The following is a 5,707-nucleotide window of genomic DNA, read 5'->3' on the forward strand; positions in this document are numbered from 1 at the left end:
CCAACTCAAGCCAGATGACTTGGCCCATTCCCTGCTCCACTGCTTCCCAGCTGTGCAACTTTTAACAACAGTTTAACCTCTCTGGGCCTCAGTGTTCTCATCTGACACAGCGATGACACGTGTCACTCAGAGGATCACTATCAGGACGTTGAGGGTGACTGTGTCACATGTTGCTTTCTGGCCATCTGTAGGTTGGCCTTTCTGTCTTGGGTCTCAGATGTGTGGCTCCCCTGGCCCCATCCATCTCCTTCCAGGGGTCCATCACTTAACTGTAAGCTGTGAGAAAGCACTGACTTCCTCGTCTCCCCCCTCACCTCCTCCCCCCTCCCAATCATCCAGAGCCTCCCCAACACTTGCAGTGCCAGCTCAAGTTCCATTTTTTCCAGAACTTTCTTCCGGCCCTCTCACTGGCCTGCTGAGCTCTCCTCTCCCCCAGGCCCCTCTGCCTTGATGGTCAGGAGTACTCCATAGGAAACAACGCGGGGCTCCTCATATTCTACCCAGTGAAGATGAAATTCCCACTTTGAATACAGGAAGTCTTCCTTGTTTATCGTTGTCTCCATACCCGCGATAAAAATGATGACAGGAGCTGTAGAAGATGCTGCTGCCGCCCCGCCTCACTCCGTCACCGAGACCGCCGGTGCTCCGAGTGTTCGCTCCCGCTCACAACTACCCCCTCTCTGGAGAACTGCCCTCTGGGGGCAGGAGCACCGGACCCAGGAGGTTATGCTCCCCCAGCCCACGTCCCGCGGCCCACAGCGGGCGACTGCCCGACCGAGACAGACAAAAGGCCAGCCCCTGCTCTAACGGAACCAGCTGGGTGGACACTTGGAGCCGCCGGGCTCCCGCGGAGAGCACGCCTTCGCGGAGTTCACCGCCTGCCTGCTCCATCCTGCCTCCGTCGCTCCGTTTCCCCTGAGAGCAGCCCCTCAGCCGATCCCCAGGACGCGAATCCTCGGGCGGCCCTGCTTCCGGGGAGCCTGACCTAGGACACTTGTGCTTTGTACTGGACGCCATTCTGCTCTAAGCCCTTGACCTACACGCACTCATTCAGAACAAGATCCATGACTGATGTGTCTCTAACCCTACAACTCCGTGAATTCCGCTGACTGATGACGACAGGAAGTCCTCCATCACGGCGGCGCATCCCTTATCCATTCTCCCTTCCGGTAAAATCGTCGGTCTTCCTCTACTCCTTCCGGTGTTCGGGTGGTTAGAGCTGGGCCAACGTTTTCCCCGCGGGGGTGGGCACGTGACCCAGGACTAGCCAATCAGAGCATTACGTTTCTATGGCCACAGTCTATTGGCTCAAGGATGGGCACATGATCCAAGCCAGGCCAATAAGACCCAAGTCTTGCAACTTGGCTGAACCTATTGGGAGAGAAGTTTTCATTGCGGTAGGATTGCCAAGTTGGGGGGATGGGCGTCCGGGACTACCTGGCACCGGGGCCATGTTGCCAGCACAAGGGACGGTCTTCTCAGAGCAGAATCTAGAGCCAGAACAGCTGGAGAGGTGGATTTCCAAAGTTACCAACTAACCGGAGGGATCCGCCTCCCGAGCCTCCCAGTTTTTAGGCCAGTTAATTCTGTTCAGTTTAATCCAGTGTGAGTCACATTTTGGTTACTCACACTTGAAACTGCCCCAGTACGGACTGGTTGCTCACCAGGATGCCGGGAAGCATTTATAGGAATACGCTTATGCAACAGGACCGCCCTGTTCGTGTCACAGGCATTACCTCCTATTGTCAAAACCATTTGGTAACGTCGGTGATTCACCACTTTCGTTCACACACATTCTAGAAGAACTCTGAAAAAATCCCCTTCCCAGATCCTTTCTAAAGTTTTAACATTTTAAAAACCATTTTTCATGTTAAGTTTAAGTTGTTGCAAAGGATGTAATTTCTCCCATATTGGAGATACTGACATTTTCAAGTAAAACTCTTAGATCACTTTTTGGGGGGTGTAAGTTGCAGTTATGCAAGAGGAGTAAGTTCTAGAGATTTGCAGGACCGCATTGAGCTTACAGCCAACAGTTCTGTAGTGCACGTAAGAATTTGCTCAGAGGGCAGGTCTCATGTTAAGTGTTCCTAGCACAAAGCAAGCCTCTCAGATCACTTGCAAATGTGTCTGATGGAACCTAAATACCCCAGAGACTTAATACCCATCTTTATCCATTTACAAAGCACTGAACAAACTCTTTACCGGTCAGAAACTGGCATCATTTCCCCCTTCAACTGCTACTTCTATTCCATATTCCTCACTGAATTCTTCTTATTACAATACAAGCTCGAAGATCTTTTGTCAATCTACTATTTCTGTCCAACTGAATTATACAAATTGAAATATTCCCATTTCCAGGATGCCTGCATGGCTCAGTGGATTAAGCCACTGCCTTTGGCTCAGGTCATGATCCCAGGGTCCTGGGATCGAGTCCTGCATCGGGTTCCTTGCTCAGTGGGGAGCCTGCTTCTCTCTCTGCCTCTGCCTGCTTGTGCGCTCTCTTTCTCTCTGACAAGTAAATAAATAAAATCTTAAAAATATATATTTCCCATTTCCTGTGATCATAGGTTATAAGGTTTAAATTTTCTTTAATTTGGGTTAATTTATAATGATTAGTAATAGAATTGATTAAGAGAACAAAAATATTGACAGCTATTAAGTGTAAAAAGTAATTTTATTAGAAGTACATATCTTCATGAAATGGATGATTTTCTGGTGACACTGAGTTTATCTTGTTGGTAATAAAAATTACTTACTGCTACGATGAATCAGGCTTCGGCATCAGTTCTATCCCCATTCTTCATATAGAAAGATGTATGCATCAGCATACAAAAAAAAAATCGATTCATGTGACAACTTGGATAGATCTCAAGGGCATTACAAAGACTAAAAAAAAAAAAAAGCCAATCTGGAAAAGTCAGATACTGTATCATTCCATTTATATAACATTCTTGAAATGACAGAATTATAGAGATGGAGAACATATTAGTGGTTGCCAGGGTTTACCGATGGTGGGGTAGGGGTGGATGACAGGAGACAGCGTAAGGAAGACCTTCATAGTGAGGGAGTAGTTCTGGACTTCATGTATGAAAATGGCATCGAACTACATACACATTGCACTGGTGTCAGTTTCCTGTTTTGCAATTGACCTGTAGTTCCGTATGATTAATCACTGGGCAAAACCTGGGTGAAGACTACATCATATGTCTCTGCATTGTCTTTGCAACTGCCTGCAAATCCGTTATTATTTAATAATAATTTTAAATTAATAATAAATTTTAAAAAGAGTGCATCTTCTGAAAGACTAGCTTCACGTAGATCAGAAGGCGGTCTGGAACGAGTTTTATCACACTGATACCATTCAATTTTTAAAATTCTGTTAGCATAATATGTCAGAAATCATTTAGCAATCTTTCATTGAATTAATTTTAATGATCTAGTAATGAGCAATTCAGTTAGGGACTCTACTTTTGCTTAAGACAATGCAATTTCATTTCAGGAAATGACCTGATTTATCAGGACTGGCTACTCTGTCTTATTCATTCACGTTCTCACTGCAGACACGGATATCCCCATTTGTCCCTTTGTTCGATGTCCCAGGATCACCTCTCACCCCTTCTGGGGGGACGGGCACTTTAGTTAGATGGAGGGTAGATGACAAGGGATGCCTTCCTTCTGTGAGGTGGGAGAGAAGAGCCTTTATAAGAGGGAGACTGAAAACCAGCTGACACTTCATCCACACTCGTTGTCAGACAGAACAATCTGGGAATGAGGGCAGGTGGAAGCTGCGGATCTGGAAACTGTTTCTCCCTTTGCAAACTTACCCAAACATTCTCTGCCACCCCCAAGCAGGCATAGCCTGACTCCATTCAAAGACCCTATTAGCAGCTTTTTTTTACAGCAGAGGAAAGGAACTAAGAACAGTTAAGTAATTCACCCAAGACCACCAGCGAGTGGCTGAGCTGGGAGTGGAACTCAGGTGTACTAATTCCAAAATCCATTTTCCTTCGGCCACACTGTCCTGTAAAAACAAAGTGTGTTTGCCCTAGTTACCAAAGCCCGCTTTCGTCCTCACAGAATTGTTACCTTGTGACCAGCAGGTGGCGCCAGCGCCTCATAGTTGTCTTGGTGACCATCAGGCTTGCAGACTCCTTGATTTGAAGAACGTTGTTTTACAATCTGCTAGAAATAATGGTGAAATGGGAACCGAGTTTGCAGCCCTAGTCTTCTCTCCCACTCACTCACATTTTCCCCCTCAAGGATGGGTAGCCTCATTATCTAGCTCTCATGGATTGGGTTTCCCTGAATTGCACTTCTTCGATGCCCAAGAAGATGTTAGCTGGTAGTTTGGGCCATGACTAGAAGAACAATATGTTATTGTGTTATTGTAAGAACTCACTTCCTGAGTGCTCACTGTGTACCCAGAACTTTGCTTGGATTGCCTCATAGGATCCTTACAAAAGACAAGGAGACAAAGGCTGTTTTGATAACAGTCTTTCAAGCCTGGGGCACCTAGATTCTGTTTTATTGTTTTACTCTTCTCTAACGAAAATGTTTTTGGAAATGTTAATAAAATATTACATCAATTTTTATCTTGGCAGATATATTACTTTTAAACTTTTATTGGTCTATTCTGGGTGACTTTACTAAAATAGGATAATCGAGGAGTTCATAAATATTTTGTTTGATATTTTCACTTATAACCATTATGTGTACATGTGTTTATATTTACTCTGTAAATATATGTGTGTCCTTGTGTATGTATCACTGGGGTAAAGAAGACTGGACAAGGTCTGTTGGTCCCAGTTCTCACCCACTCACCTGGTACCATATCCGCTCCAAGCTTTAAGGAAATATTTACGTGGCTCCTTCCCAAACGAAATGCTATTACTAAAATTTACTATATGACAAAAAGATTTCCAAGCCCAAGTCAGTAGTTCACTTAGAATCATTAGATTGACCTGGAATTACCCAACTAAATCCCTTCCCGTGGATGTGACGATATCATGCTCCAAAGAAGTGGTGATTTACTTTGGACAGACAGTTGGTCATGGCAATGACAAACTCTGAGACTCCTACCGAGTTCCTTCCACATGGATAGCTCCGACATTGTGTGTTTAACAAAAATTCCCAGGGGCACCTGGGTGACTCAGTTGGTTAAGCATCCAACTCTTGGTTTTGGCTCAGGTCATGATCTCAGGGTCATGTGATCAAGCACCGGGTAGGGCTCTGTGCTCAGTGCAAAATTTGTTTGTCCTCCTCCCTCCCCTTCTATCCCTCCCCTCACTCAATCTCTCTTCCTAAAATAAATAAATAAAATATTTTTTTACAATCCCAAAGACAGGGCTTCTCATTTATCTCTTCTTAAATGTCATCTTGCTCTGGGCTTCATGACTACTTAGATTTTATTTTAAATATTAAATCTGGGGTGTCTGGGTGGCTCAGTCAGTTAAGCCACTGCCTTGGCTCAGGTCATGATCCCAGGATTCTGGGGTCAAGCCCCACATGGGGCTCCTTGCTGGGCAGGGAGCCTGTTTCTCCTTTGCCTGCCATTCCCCCTGCTTGTGCTCTCTCTCTCTGTCTCTATGTCAAATAAATAAATAAATAAATAATCTTTAAAAATGAATATTAAAGTTGTCATCTAATTAACAATATATCAAATTTGGGGCTGTTTACAAATTTCATTGTTTTCTATGTCCTCTTCTGT

The sequence above is a fragment of the Lutra lutra genome, chromosome 1, assembly GCF_902655055.1.
Source record: "Lutra lutra chromosome 1, mLutLut1.2, whole genome shotgun sequence".
Lineage (NCBI taxonomy): Eukaryota > Metazoa > Chordata > Mammalia > Carnivora > Mustelidae > Lutra > Lutra lutra.